This window comes from Mauremys reevesii, linkage group 2 (assembly GCF_016161935.1).
Source record: "Mauremys reevesii isolate NIE-2019 linkage group 2, ASM1616193v1, whole genome shotgun sequence".
Classification (NCBI taxonomy): domain Eukaryota; kingdom Metazoa; phylum Chordata; order Testudines; family Geoemydidae; genus Mauremys; species Mauremys reevesii.
Window position 1 is genome coordinate 77,996,831 of NC_052624.1, and position 16,155 is coordinate 78,012,985.

At 41.5% G+C, this 16,155-nt stretch overlaps 1 long non-coding RNA gene across 8 annotated transcripts in view; it reads right to left on the reverse strand.

Moving 5' to 3' along the window:
- The window catches only part of LOC120397419, a 63,433-nt gene that overhangs the window by 17,087 nt on the left and 30,191 nt on the right, over positions 1–16,155 (reverse strand). The window contains exons 4-7 of one of the 8 annotated variants that reach the window (XR_005593789.1): positions 12,248–12,359; positions 10,409–10,433; positions 9,986–10,020; positions 6,974–7,354 (exon numbers count right to left, since the gene is read on the reverse strand). This is a non-coding gene — a long non-coding RNA (uncharacterized LOC120397419). Of the gene's footprint in view, positions 1–6,973; positions 7,355–9,985; positions 10,520–12,247; positions 12,360–16,155 lie in introns of those variants that run through there. The other 7 variants (XR_005593792.1, XR_005593790.1, XR_005593788.1 and 4 more) reach the window with 7 other exon arrangements.

The following is a 16,155-nucleotide window of genomic DNA, read 5'->3' on the forward strand; positions in this document are numbered from 1 at the left end:
AAAGATTTTAAATCTGTTTTGGTAACAAATAGCAAATGGAAAAATTCCACGGTTACGCTGTCAAGGGAAAGCCAAAATGGATTGTGTTTTCCATTTAAAAATCAACATGTATTTAAAAACAGAAGTTAAAAGATAAAAACCATTAAAACCTGACCTGCCTATAAAACAAATACAGGAAATATGGGGAATAATTTGAGTAATTCCTCAGTTTTGCCTGCAATCAGTAAGGGTATTTATAAAGGAAAATTATTTAGATTAATTATATGTTTAAATGTTGTAATTGTAAGTATGTGTTAATTTTAGTAAAGTATTTTTTGTAAAAAGACAAATGCCAAAACTGCTGTAAAACTTTGGCATACCTGTGAGTAACAACAGTGATTTTGAACTTAATATATTGGACAAATTGTAATAAGTTATGTGCAGCTTCATAGATCTAGTATGGTAACATGCCTTTTGAAGGCCACTCCCAATTGAAAGGCCTAATTAAGCTTTTCTACAATTTGTACCAGGGCACCTAATGCAACTATCAACAGCGCCCTGCTGGCTTTGGCTCAGATGGACATTCATTTAATAAATAACACAATGCCTAATTATTGCAAGAGACTAATGAAATGTGTTAGGTCTTTTTATATATAGTACCTCTGCTGCTTGCTGAAACCAGAAGGCTGAATCTACATGGAGGTCCACCAGTGAGAAACTACTCTGGCCTCATTCTGAAAGACCCTTATCAAATCCTGTTAATTGCCAACACCGCTGTGAAGTGTCGAGAACTGACTACCTGCCCATGTTTCTCACTGTAATGGCTCTCCGACTGATGATCGGTCTATCTTTCCTTCTGGCGTTGTTGCTCCTTCTAGACAACAGGAGTGAAGGACAAGGTAAAGATGTGGCAACCTTTCCTTTGTCTGCTGACAAACCCACTGAGCCTTGGAATCTTACTGAGAAAACAACCTCTCCACCTGAGGACATAATAAAGCCTCCAAGCAAGCAAGGTGATTGTGCTAGTAACCTCTCCCTTGCTGCCTCACTGCCGGACAGCTAAGTGAATTAAGACTACGGAATCTCAAAGAATAGCTTGCGGAAGCTAGCCAAAACTACCTGAAAATGAAACTTGTTAAAGACGCCCTGCCTAAACCTGCGGATACTGCGTGCCATCCATTGCAGCCAGAAGATTGGGTCTACCTTAAAGTGCACCAGCGGCAATCCTCCCTGGAACCTCGGTGGAAGGGCCCTCACCAGGTGCTGTTGGTTACTCACATGGCGGTCAAGTACCAGGGATTCCCACGTTGGGTCCACGCCTCTCACTGTAAAAAGGTTACCCCACCTTTGGATCCCACTACGGCACCCTTCGTTCCTGAGATTCAAGACCAATTCACTAAAAGGGACTATAATCCAGTAGAAAATTCTTTAACACCTAAGCCCCAGGAAAAGGAGCCAAGATATAATCTCAGAAAAAGACTCTAAAGGAAAACTAGGAAAAGACTTATTTCCGATCTGTTAAAAGACTTATTGCAATGGCTGATCCCAGAGCAAAAATCAAAGAATCAGCCATGGTGCGAAAGTAGCTTATGCTGTCCCGTTGGTTTATCTGTGTAACCATGTTTTTTTTTTGTTGCTTTTAAATTTTTATGATACCCTTATGGTTTTTTTGGATACCAGGGAAAGCTAGTGCTCCCGTCACCCCGATCCCTATAACATCTTTAGGTCCCCCCTACGGAAGACCAAACCAACCTTGTGCAAAACAAAACCAACCCCACCCACGAAGCCATGCCCAGCCCCAGAAAAGAAAAGGATAGCGCGGTCGGCTGAGGTAAAGAAGGGAACTAAGCCTTTGACCATTAATGATATAAAAAATTGGCCAAGTACCATACCCATATCAAACTATCCCCGAATTGTTGTCAGAACCTAAACCTTCTCTTCCAGCAGCCCCAACTAGAAAAATTGTTCCTACACTCCATCCCCATCCCCACTGGGAAAAGAAAATGGCCTTTGACAGTTTTACATGGCCTAGGCCCTGTCTTATTAACAATTTATTCTCTTATTGTTCAACCAAATTATTTTTTTTCGCTTAATGCCGCCTCTATCAACGGATAGTGGAGTGGGAACCTTTGGGAACTGTACATATCCATTTTATTACATGTACTTTTATCCAGTTGACCCCCACACATACTATTAACGAGACCATATCCAAGCAGGGTGTCCAAGTCCACCCCCAGCAGTTGTGGTATGAAACTTTAGAAACTACTGACCCCGCGGGATTTAAATGGACTATACTTAATACCACATTAGGGACTATTAGGTTTATATTGTCTTTACCTCATTTTCAAATTGCTGCCATCTATCCTAATTGTTCCCGGGGGGGGCAGCCATCCAACTATTGTTACAACGCGTTTGGGTTCGTAAGTCTAGAAAAAGGAGGGATCTTGCTAACACATTGTGGAAAGGGGCAGTTAGTGTTGCCTCCGCTTGGAGTGTTTATAAGCCCCATCAATATGAAAGCAGATTGGGACAATTGGAACAAGCGGCAGGATTTATTTCCGAGGCACAGATCACTGGGGTCGGGGCTGGGGTTGGAGAACTGCATTTAATCTCCGCCCTTAGTGCCATCACCCAAAGCGTGTTTAGCCGTATGATCCAGCGTGTCTCTGATGCTGGGAAGGCATTGCAGTGGGATCAGGCATGCTCAGAAGTTCGGGATTTCCTGAGTGACCAGCTCATGGCCATTCAGAGTGATCTTGAGCACCAGGCTTGGCCCACGGCCCTTACAGACATCTCAGGAGTACCATCTGACCTGTGGTCATAGAGGCATAATTGGAAATTTTCTGGGTAAAAGTGTATGCATTCACAGTGCTCCTTCCAAGCATATGGACCGGTTAAAGGAAGTGTGGGCTTCCACATACCAAATCCTGCCAGGCCCGTGGGAAGGATGCATGTAAGATTGGGTGATTCACCAAGACATTTGGGAAATCAAGCCACCTGATATGCCTAGCCAATTCATAGTCAGTGCTCGTAAAATAACAATATTTGGATTAGGATAGAAAACCAATGGACGCTCTCGCCATTAGAACCCCCACAGCTTTAGTGTGTATGTAAACTGAAGCCAGGAGAAGTTGTCACAGTTAATGATAACTTTTGTTGGAAGGGTATAGAACAAGAAACTATCCTGACAGGACACCTGCTTCTCTAAGCTAATGATAGTTATGTGCTTGTAGAGACCACCATTTACAAGACATACATTTAATCTCACCACTGCTGCAGGCAGTCATATATTGTATTTGGCCTAAAAAGAGTAATTTTGTAACTAATCCTTTAGATACCCTTAGATCCTTAAATGCCCTTTAGCTGGATTACCCTAGTGCCTGACTGGTTCCAGAATTTGTTTGTAGTCTTACCAAAAGTACAAAATTTCTGAACTTCAATAGCAAATTTATATATTTTAGAATATATATCAAATTAAAAATAATGCTTTTTATATAGCCTATAGGGTTTTATTTTATATACGAAATATGACGTTTTGTGTCTCGTTTTAATTGCCATAGGAATGTTATTGTTTTATTATTATTGTTTGGTATGGGGTTATGTTATTGTTGCTTTTGTAATGGATGCATTTATTATTGCTTGCCTAGTCCTAAACCTGTTAGCTTTAATGTATAAGAGCAAGTGAAGCTTATGATTGTTAATGAATTTATGGCCCTTAAAACCCCCTCATCAAATAGCCCTTGTCCCATTAAGAGGATTAGATGTAGACCCCTGTTCTCCTGACTCCCATTTTTATAATTACCTAAACATGCCTTCCGTTAATAAATGTAACTCCTTAGAAAACCGCTGAAACGAAGTCGTTGATTCCGAAATTCAGGAATTAATGCAAATCCAAATTTAATATGTTGATGCCAAAGGAAATATTGGCATCAAAAAGGAGGGAATGATAGGGAAAATTTGCCCCACCTGTCCAGCCTAGGTTATTATTTGCTTGCAGCATTTATTGTATTAGGCCCAAAGGCCTATAGTCTAGACAACTGTTATATATAAAGCCAAGGTTTGCATTTCTGCTTTTAATATGTTTATCTGTACAGAGGGCATTCAGGGAAAATGAGGAACCAAAAGAAGGAAATAAGAAAGGAGTGTTCAGCTTGTTTTTAGATTGCTTTATGAATTTTAGCCTGTATAATGTAACCACAAAGAAAGGGTCTTAAGACTGGCAGACCACCAACAAAAAACTGCCCAGAAACAATAAAAGGAAACACCATATATGGGAGAAAACTGAAGTAGCTTGCTAATGGTACAATTGATACTCCCAAATAAGGGAATTTTAAGTAAATGCTAATTTGCGGTTTTAACCTTTATAAGCCTGGTAAAATTTGTAACAGGCAGAGGGGAGCTTAACCCTTATAGGGGAAAACGCTACCTCTCTCCCTGCATGCATGCTTGTACTCCAATAAAGTGCCTCAGGCTGCCTGATTCTAAATTCAAAGGTGTGGTCAATTTTTCCACAACATTGTGAAAAAGCACAGAACCCTATGACGGGGACAACTTTTGGGTTTCTTTATTACAAGATGCAGCTCAAGACTGGCTCTCTGAAAAGACTTGGTTATGTAGTGAGGACCCTCTGGGAGCACAAGTCGGGGGAAGTGATAGAAACAGACAGGGAGCTTTCAGATTTCTTAAATGAAGCCCAGCTACCTCAGCCTCTCGTGCCTAGGGATGCTTTTTTGCGGGGGAGGACTAACGCTATCTGCCTATATTACAACCCTAACCTTGGTGAAGAAATTCACTATTATGATTTTACCAGCCTGTATCCTTTTGTAAACAAAACCAAAGAATATCCTATCAGACACCCCGATATAGTTCATGACAAATTTGGACCCCTTGCAAATTATTTTGGAATTGTGAAAGTTAAAGTGTACCCCTCGCGAGGCCTCTTTTTCCCATTATTACCTGTCAGAGTGGGTGGCAAACTTATGTTCCCACTATGCTGAACCTGTACGGAAACCAAGCAGCGGGAGATGTGCACCCATACTGATGAGGAGAGGGCCATCCTGGGGACTTGGTGCATGGTGGAATTGAATAAGGCCATAGAGAAGGGGTATGAGGTGGCTAAAATCTTTGAAATCTGGCATTTTGAAGAAAAATCTGACAAACTCTTTTCAGAGTGCATAAAATTACACCACCACCAAAAACAAGAGGCTTCAGAGTATCCCAGCTGGTGAACAGACAAAGAAAAACAAAATAATTATGATAATGATTTCTACTGGAACGAAGGTGTGTGTTTATGCCAACATGAGATCACGTTGAACCAGGGCTGGCTCTAGACCCCAGCGCGCCAAGCGCGCGCTTGGGGCGGCGTCCCAGTGGGAGGGCGGCAGGCGGCTCTGGCGGACCTCCCGCAGGCGTACCTGCGGAAGGTCCGCTGGTCCCGCGGCTCCGGTGGAGCATCCGCAGGCACATCTGCGGGAGGTCCACCTGAGCCAGGGGACCGGCGACTGCTAGAGCACCCCCCCGTGGCGTGCTGCCCTGCTTGGGGCGGTGGAAATCCTAGAGCCGCCCCTGCGTTGAACCCCACTAAGTGCCAAATCACTAAACTGTTTTTAAATTCTCTGTGGGGTAAATGTGACCAAAGAACAAACCTACCCAATGTTACCTAGGTTCCCCTAAAAACCAACCCAGGGTCACGCTTGTATTAGTTTTATTACAATGCCGCTGTTAGGTCAGATAGAAAAGAGATGGAGCTTATTCATACATGCACACATTCACTGCATTCATACCCTCATGCACCCACACACTTACACAGGCAGAGAGTTACCGGAGACAGCATGGAGGCCGAGAAGCCGAAGCATGTTAGATCTGGTGTGTCTGTCTACGGTCACGAATCCAGGCTGCTGAGAGGGTCAAGAAGCAGGGGCTTGTGTGGGTGACTTCTTCCTCTTATTTTGGAACTGGGCAGCTCCTGTCATGTACACTGAGTTTCCTTTCTGTGTCCGTCACTGAGAAGCATTCCCAGACCAGTTCCTTTCATGCATACAGGTTCTTCTTTTCTTTACAGCACTTCATGACTGTCTTCTCAGGGCAGATTATATCAGATACACCTGTCTCCTGTCTCCTGTGTCCGGGCTCCTCTCTCCTTGCAGTTTCTCTCCGCCCAGTCTCACATACACGCCCTCGTTCACACTCTCTCTGATATTACAAAGCTTGGAAGTTCATACAAGTGGCAACCTGAAAAGGCCACAGAGCTTGCAAAGGTTACAAAACTTAAAAAGCTATGCTAACAAGAACTGAAGTTTCAAAGTCTGCAAAAAGGTTGCAGAACTTAATTATACAAGTTACAGATCTTACAATTGCATTTGAGTGGAGGCTTTACATAACACCCAATACCAGCATAGTGAGAGACCCTGACGAACTCTTTCAGTACCTGTTTTCTCCCAATTATGAGGTTTCATCCTGCGAGTTTATTGATGATGAAACAGCGTGCGTGTCTTGAAAGCACACAAAAGACTGCTACTTGGTCTCTGGCAATACCAACGTCTTCATAGTCTGTTTCACCACTGCTTATGCCTGCTTGGTTTTTCACACAGCTGAGCGAGAAAATTGCAGTGCAGTAACATGCCAGTGTAGACAAGCCCTGAGATTACTCAACCAGAGCAAACCTCAAAGAATGGGGAAGTCATTCCATAAAACTGCTGGGCTATTCTAATAATTTGATTCACCAAGCCCGCAACAACACAGCTTCTACAATACCTTACTGGTTACCCCAAAACCAAGACCACAGTTCCCACCCAGACAGCGAAGTCAAATATGGTGAGGATTATTTAAAATCTTATTCACCATATATCCAATGCTACCAATCCCAATGGATCAGACACATTATCCACCACAGGTCAATGAATATTTCAGATCTTACCCAAATACATGCTTCTTATCAATTCTTATTAACTAAACTAAGAACTAAAAAAAGAGAGTATTGTGGTTAAAAGATCATTATACGTGCAGCTATGCATAAAGTTCTTAGGTCAGTTACACAGTAGAGCTAGTGAGCTGCTGATTTGTAGAAAGCTTTTCCAGAATCAATTCCATAGGTTACAGTTCGATAGGCAGTCCATCACAGGAGTCCGAGAGCAAAAGAAGATGCAGAGTCTATTTAAATTCTTCCATGAGAAATAATCTAGACTGGAACCGAAGATCTCAGACTTGTGACTCAAACTTCCTCTGGTAAAACTCAAACAGACTTGAGATGAAAAAAGGATCAGGTCTCCGAGTTCTTTTATGGGTCTCTGGCAGGCCGTGATAGCTTCATGACAGCAGGTAACACAAAGACTAGGAAATGTATATTGTTGCTTTGTTAACAGTCAATTCCTATTTCCTATGTATACACAGATAATTAGTTGCATTGATTAGTATAAGGCCATTAACCATCCAAAGATTGATTGGTAGCTTACTACAAACTTCAAAGAGAAATATAAAGACAATATTATTATTACACTCAAGTTTCATCTAAATGTTAATACGCTCTTTTGATCTCTGAATCAATATAATATAGTAACAGACAGAAATAGAAGTTTACCATCTACAAGCTAATAAAATTACATATTTTTCTTCATTACTAAGCAGATGTTTGGTGTCAGACCCTCAGCTTTGGCCAGACAACTCAGGGGCAAGGGGAGGGTTACAAAGCTCATCAGAGCCCCTCAGTGCTGCACTAACAAAGCCACCGAGGGCCATGTGCGTGCAGGCCGTGTCTTCAATGGGCATTGCAGAATCTTCTGGGTTGGGAGCAGAAGTACTGCTCGTTTCAGAGGTAAGAGGGGGAACCTCACCCTTCCCCAGAGAGAACAATTTGATGCAAACTCAGTTTTTCTCATTCCAGATCTTTCTTGTGGGATTTTCTGTGTGAGTGGGTGATCCAGGCTGATATTATAATTGTTATGCCCCTTGTATGAGGACACCTTTGCACCTAAAAGCAACCCTTGATAGTATGTATCAATATAGTGATTGGAGCTGGTCTGAGAAACTTTGACAGAACCATATTCCATTGCAATATGTAGCTCCATCCAAATGCTTTGTAAAATCAGATTGATTTCTTTAGGGCTTTGCTTAGGAAAAAAATCGCAAACTGTTCTAACAATGTCTGAATTTCTTGTTTTGACATGTTCATAAACAGCAGTAGTGATTTTTTCTTTTGATTTACTTTATTATATATTAGACTATATAATACAATTTTAAAAAGCTCAGTATTGAAATAAAACATTTTGAATGACCCTAAACAATTTCTTTTATGAATTTTCCTTTGCGGAAAGTTTTTGAAATGTTCAGTTGTAAATGAGAGGAAAATCAGGCCCCATAGACTCACTTGGGTCAGTAGAAGTTTTGTATTGTGAGGATTGTAGGAGCAGGGCTTTTGTATTAAAAACAAATATATGATCAAAATTGTTAACGAAAGAAGAATGGCAGCTCTCTTTGCAATTTTTCCAAAACACTGTCTTATTCTTGAGATCACAATTCCCATTACTTCCACCTTCTCTTTAGCTTCTTTCTATCTACAGCAACTACACATTTTCCATGAGCTCCTTATAGTTCTTCTTTTGATCTCAAATTCTTAAGTGAAGACTTTATAAATGATTGATTACTTTGCACCAAGTTTGCGGTATGCGATGGAACTAGAAATAGAGTATTTCTCTTTGCCAAATTACTTTGTGCATACTGGAGAACCTCTAGAGAAGATGAACTTTGAGACAATAATACTATAAACTGGTTTATATCATACTCCATTCTAAACAAACCCTTTGACTTTGCTTACTTGTCCTGTCCTGTCCTGTCAGATCTGAGCTATATTCCAAATGTTACTTTCAGATCCAGAAATCATAGGAGACCTTATCCTCTTCAATCATTTTTACGCAGCTGACACAAGATTTCCCCATTCTATTACTATGTAACCCTTGTTTTTCATTTCTATTATAAATAAGCAACAAAGCATCATTTTTATTTGAAATGCTTAAAGTAAAGAAATAAAGGAAGAATGTTTCTGTGCTGATTCATGTAAAAGTTAACAAATTAGAACTCTTTAGCAGAAGCTTTAAGGCCATTAATTTTGGTGAGCAGCCACCCTCTAAAAGTCCCATTTAGATTGGCCCGTTTAAGGCATCTCCATTTGGACACCCACAATCACAAGTCATTTAGAAAAAAATTGGCCTTCATTTTGTTAATATTACAGCAGCACCCAAAATCAATAATCAGGGATCACAGCCCCATCTGGCTGGGCACGATACAATCACGTAGTAAGATTGTTCCTGCACTGAAGAACTTGCAAACTATGGCCTTGACCCTGCAATGAGCTATGCACAGGCATCAATGTCCCATCCCTCATGGGGCTCATTGCAGGACTGAGTCCAAGAAAAAATGGAATATGGGCTGACTAACAGACTTTGGGCAGTTTTAAAGTTTTACCATAAGCACAAACACAAAAGCACAGATACTCATACCAAGGCTCCCTATGGCACAAAGAACCTTTCAACTCACATAGGTCAGACTAGATTGGTGATTCTCAACCATGGGTACGTGGAGATACGCAGAGGTCTTCCGGGGGTATGTCAAATCATCTAGGTATTTGCTTAGGCTACATAAAATGCACTAGCAAAGTCAGTTCAAATTAAAATTTCATACAGACAATGACTTGTTTATACTGCTCTTTATACTATACACTGAAATGTAAGTATATTATTTATATTCCAATCTATTTATTTTATAATTATATGGTAAAAATGAGAAAGGAAGCAATTTTTCAGTAATAGTGGCTGTGACACTTCTGTATTTTTATGTTTGATTTTATAAGCAAGTAGTTTTTAAGTGAAGTGAAACTTGGGGTACTCAAGACAATATCAGACTCCTGAAAGGGGCACAGTAGTCTGGAAAGGTTGAGAGCCACTGACCTAGATGACCACGATGGTTCCTTCTGACCTTAAAATCTATGAGTCTATGATCTCAAATAGTAACTCACTTTTACATCTGTTCCTCGTTAGAGATGGGTCTGAGCTGCAAAAGTCAGATGCAGATTATGATTAATATCTCTGTATTTTCTGTGGTTTGGCTCATTATGGCGAGAAGATCTAGCTGCTAAACTTTAACTTGGATCTGGGTTCAGAGTCTGAAACTCCCACGCCTCCCCCAGGGAAGATCAGCTGGCATGTGACAGGGAAGATCTGTCCCTAAAAATTTAACAGTTTTTCAATCTGGGGCTTTAGCCCAATATCCTGAGGCCCTTCAGTCTTAATTTTGAAAGATACTATCCTCCTGTAATTCAGTCATTAGGCTGCTCTATTAAAAGAAAAGATAAACATAAAAATCCTTCAGCATCAAGGCTTTAGTGTGTGGTCCTTCTGTGGGCTGTTCTGTTTACACTAGCAATAGCATAGGAACATACATTTTCAGCCTCTTGCGTGCAGATACTGTAAGGCAAATAGGAGAAACGATCAGCTGGTTTGTGTTCACCTTCAGACTATTTTATCTGCATGAAAATATTTAAAATGGACAACTGATATTAGATATGAAAGAGTAGATCTTTCATTTGCTTGATGTAAAAACCGCTCTGCATCAAAAACCTCAATGCTTAGCATACAAGATCTGAAAGTAACATGCTATAATAAAGCAGATTTGCCAGGTAAAGTATTAAAAATGATGAATCTGAAAGTCAGTGAGAATCTATCGGAATTTAGTTATCATACCATTTGGCAAGAGAAATGAATATTTCAGTACTTTGCAATAAGTAATCATTTTAACATAAATGAATGAATGCAACAATTTTTTTTTTTAAAGTCAAGTCAAATGTAGGCAGGATTAAGGCATTCCCAATCTAATTTGTTTAAGAATTCCATTGTCACCCCTTATGTATGGAACATCACAACTGAAGGCGAGTCTGTGTAACCATATTTTTCCTTTCACTGTTACCCTCATCCTCTTTCCCCCATTCCCTGTAACTGTTTGTTAAACTCAGCTGTTTCACCTTGTCTTTTAGACAAAGCAGGGACCCTTTCCACCTTTGGATACTCCAGTCAAATCTGTAGAAAGTGCTCTCATTTCCCTTGCCTGCACTAATTGGCTGTTTCCTCCAATCTTACCTCTCCCTCCATGGGTGGCTCCAGGCACCAGCATGCCAAGCATGTGCCTGTGGCGGCAAGCCACAGGAGGCGCTCTGCCGGTCGCCGCAAGGGCGGCAGACAGGTTGCCTTCGGTGGCTTGCCTGCGGAGGGTCCGCTGGTACCATGGCTTCAGCGGACCTCCCGCAGGTGTGCCGCCGAATCCACAGGACTGGGGACCTCCCGCAGGCAAGCAGCCGAAGGCAGCCTGCCTAGAGTATTTGGGGCAGCAAAATACCTAGAGCCGCCCCTGTCTCCCTCACAGTCTCTATCCTAGCTTCACTCCACACCTGCCCCCTCACACTCTCCTCTGTCTGCCCTGTCCCTCTCTGCCATCTTTCCTTCTCTGCCTTTCCCTTTTCTTTCCATTTGGCTGATCCCATCCTAAGTAAAATCACCCACTCGCCAGGGAACTAACACCATCACATTTTTCATTCTGCTTGTGTGTTCTCTCTCTTTCTCCACCTGGTAATCTGCCCTGTCTATTGAGATAATATTGCCTCATTGTTTCCTTGTACTCCCCAGTCAGTCAGTCTGTCTGTATCTATCTATTGTCTCTTGTCTGATACTTGGATTGTAAGCTCTTTGGGGCAGTGACTGTCTTTTTGTTCTGTGTTTGTACAGCCCCTAGCACAATGGGGTCCTGGTCCATGACTGGGGCTCCTAGGTGCTATAGTAATATGCATCAGAATAGAAATAGTCTTAAATTAGATTGTAAACTCTTTAGGGTAGGGATTTCTCTTATGTGTTCATATAGCTCCTAGCATGTGAAGTAGAAGCTAGGGTCTGTTAGGGGAGGGAAAATTGTGGGAAGGAAAGGCCCAGCTTGAGTCTTCTTCAAAGTTTGTGTGAACCTTGAAGAGTTCTTGTTTCTGGCCAAAGACAGGTAAGTCTTCTAGGGTTTAGTGATTTCAATCTGAAAGTTTCCCACAGCACTGTTCTCATGTCTCATGAGACATTGCATGATGAGTCTGAAGAGACTCCCATGCACAAAATCTAACTATTTATATTCTTATACTATGCCCATCACTGTGGTATCAGAACATATTATACAATTTAAATTACTGAGTAGTCTACATAGAGTCCTCTCTCTTTTTGTCCAGAGATACATAGGATTCATCGTGTACCTTCATCTCTCTCCTCTTGGTCTTCTGTTATTCTCTTACCCAGTCTCAGAGCAAGCAGAGCAGAGGAGGTTTTTCTCCTCCTTCATTTCCATTGGGATTCCCTTATGAACACCTGTACGAAGGAATAAAGCACGAGAACTCTTTGAAAGACAAATATGCAGTTCAAGTGCAAACTAAAATGTCTCCCAAAATGCAAAATCACATCTTGTAGAGTAGTCACATGAATAGCTGATGTGTGCTACCCTTGAAATAAAAAAGCAGTGTGAAACTGCCAGAAGGGTCCAAACATGTCTCAGTAAATAGAACACCATATTGTCAAAGCTTATCCCTGCATTTACTTTGCACTGTGCTATACCTGGCCCAAGGGGTAGTAAAACACACACTGTGACATGTCATTGCATAGTTTTTATGAAAATGTGCTTATGATATGAATATGACATAACTGAATATGACATATACTTTATGCAAGATGGCTCAGGTGAGATGACATTGGAAAGGTTATGATTTACTGAATGTGATTATCCAGTTTGTGTCCCTGTATCATTTCTGTATCTGAAGTTAGGGATATTGACTATGTATCTGTATTTCAACTATGCTACTTTGGGTGACGCCCACTGCTAACATTTCAGGTACAACAATGGAAAAGCCAGACAGGGAGGAGGGCCCATCAATGAGGACAATGGACTGTGAAAAGCTTGGCCTTCCTGTGGACACTCCATACTGCCACTGACTCATGGATGCTGTGATACTACAGGGCCAGGTGGTCTTGCCACATGATGCTAAAACATCACCTGGGATGACTTGTAACTTTCCACTGTAAGGGAAGGGGGGTGGTGTCAAGTTTGGGAAACTTGTAAATCCTATTTAAGGGTGAGGAGGAAGGCAAACAGGACTCCTCTCCATGGCGTGTCTGCCCAAGAAGAAAGACTGAAAAAGGGAAGGCGGGGGGCAGGGATGGGAGTCCAGACTGAGACAGGGGTCCAGTCTGAAAAGGAATATAACTGGAACTCTGAACCACAGAAATTTGCAGACTGCCTGCAACAATATCTAGGTTGAGAAATACTATTTGTAACCAATTTATTTAGTGAAACTAGCTTAGTTTGCGTGTTTGATTTCATTTGCTTAGTAATCTGCTTTGTTCTGTTTGTTACCCCTTTTACCACTTAAAATGTGCCTTTTATAGTTAATAAAATTTGTTTTGTTTAATAATAAATTCGATTTCTGTAATTTCTAATGCAGGTGGGGATGGGTGAGAAGTTGTGCATACCCAGGAGTGGTGCCAGGGTTTCTGGCACCCAGGCAGAATTTGGGGGGTGGGAGGGAGGCGGCATTTTGTGCGCTCCCCACGGGGCGCACGGGAGCTTCTGGTTCCACTCCCATTGCGCAGCCAAAGAAGGACCCGTCGCCGAAATGCCGCAGGCAACAGCGGCAGTCATTGAGCTGCTCAATTGCCTGCCACTGTTTTCCGTGGCATGTCAGCAGAAGGTCCTTCTTCTGCAGCGTGACGGGAACCGGAAGCTCCCGTATGCCCCGTGGGGAGCGCACAAAATGCCGCCCCCCGAATCCTGGCGCCCTAGGCGACCGCCTAGGGTCACCTAATGGAAGCGTCGGCCCTGTGCATATCTTCCTCCACATTGAAGGAGGGGGTGAATTTCATAATATATCTTTGGGTCTGCACTCCAAGGGAGGTGGACATCTGAGTGCTGGAGCAAGTCCCTTAAGCTGAGTCTTCCCAGAGCTGATCTGCAGCTTGGTATGGCCCTGCCTGTGTGTGCGTTAAAGGAGGTTTTAAGAGCCTGGCTCAGCAAAACAGATTAAAGGGGGCCCATGCTGGCAGAACAGATAGACTCAGTGGTATTTCAGCACATCAGGTGGCTTCCTAAGGGGTCCAACCCATCACACACACTAATTTAATTATGTGTTCCTAGTACAGATTGGTGCTGTTGTCTACCATCTCTTTTAATCACTACTGTAATAATGAGCATTCCCCCATGCCTGTTTCTGAAGCTTTAAAAACTTTGTTTCATGATCAAATTTGGCATTTTAAAGTAGAAACAAAGGCTGAAATTTTCAGAGAAGCCTAAGGGAGTTGGGGGGTCCAAATCCCATTGAATGTCAATGGGACTCTTAGACTCCTTTGACAATCGCAGCCAAAGCTTTAAAACTTCAAAATGGTTTCAGAGGACTCCTAAATGGCTGTATATTCACAGCAGGTCTGCAAATGGAAACACCGTATAGACAGGCAGCAAATCAGAGTGCAAGCCATCACTCCACCTTTGGTTTGTCCAGCTGTGCTATTTATGGTCACACACACGCTATACAGCCCCATTCTAAATGTCTGTACCCCTTACATTAGCAGGATACATACTGATGGCTCCATTGCTCTGAGGTTCTGGTAAGATCAATAGACAATGAGCTAACAAAAATTATTAGGGGTATGGAACGGCTTCCGTATGAGGAGAGATTAATAAGACTGGGACTTTTCAGCTTGGAAAAGAGATGACTAAGGGGGGATATAATTGAGATCTATAAAATAATGACTGGTGTGGAGGAAGTAAATAAGGAAGTGTTATTTACTCCTTCTCATAATACAAGAACTAGGGGGTCACCAAATGAAATTCATAGGGAGCAGGTTTAAAACAAACAAAAGGAAGTATGTCTTCATACAACCTGTGGAACTCTTTGCCAGAAGATGTTGTGAAGGCCAAGACTATAACAGAATTCAAAAAAGAACCAGATAAATTCATGGAGGATAGGTCCATCAATGGCTTTTAGCCAGGATGGGCAGGAATGGTGTCCCTCCCTCTGTTTGCCAGAAGCGGGGAAAGAGCGACAGGGGATGGATCACTTGATGATTACCTGTTCTATTCATTCCCTCTGGGGCACCTGGCATTGGCCACTGTCGGAAGACAGGATACTGGGCTAGATGGACCTTTGGTTTGACCCAATATGGCTGTTCTTATGTTCTTATGTTAATGGTGTATTGTGTTGGCCAGGATTCTGAATTTCCTAGTTAGTGCCAAATGAGAGTTAAATGCCTAACACTGCTTCTATTCTAAAATGGGATTTTAATAAATAACTTATTCCAGATGAGACTGGATTTTAATACTTACTCCTGTGTATGAGCTGCTTTTCTGAATATTCTTGGGAGCTAGGAGTTTCACATCTGTCCACTGTCTTAAGCAATTTTGGCTCTGACTAGAAGATGCTTTCATGAACGAAATGTTTGTGCTTATTCAACTTCTATTCTCTACTAAATGGGTCAGTGAAGAGATGTGAATCTTGTAAGTAGATCTGATATTATTAACCTTTAGGCTGCTGACATTTTTCTACTTGTCCAGTAAATGAATGTAACAAAGATACTTATAGATGTCTGTATCATGCTAGGGGTTTAGAGACCACATTTACAATACTTTTAGAATAGCTTTAGTTTACTATTCCAATATTTTTATTGATCATTGTTTCTTTCTTTTCTACCAGTAAACATTATAAGGCTGATCCTTGTCAGTGCCAACTACGGGGACACTAAGTTAAAACATTATAACTTTAAAACTCTATTTTTAATTTTTATTTTCAAATTTCCCATTCTAGCCTGAGATGAGAAGTGCCACGTGAAATTTCCAGGGGATTGGTTTCTTTTTTGGGAAATTAGCTTTAATCAACTCCTTTACTATGATCCTGCACACACTTAGTCTCATGTTTTAATTTAAAGCATGTGATAGTCCCACTAACTTCAATGAGGTGACTTGTGCTTAAAGTTAAGCTCATGTCAACCTTTTGTAACTAAAATAATAATAACATTACAAATAACAATACTTATATGGAGTTGCTGTAAGCACTCATAATTTGTGAAATTCTCAAAGGAGCTAGATAAAAGTATAAAGTAGAGATGGTTACAATTTTTCCTT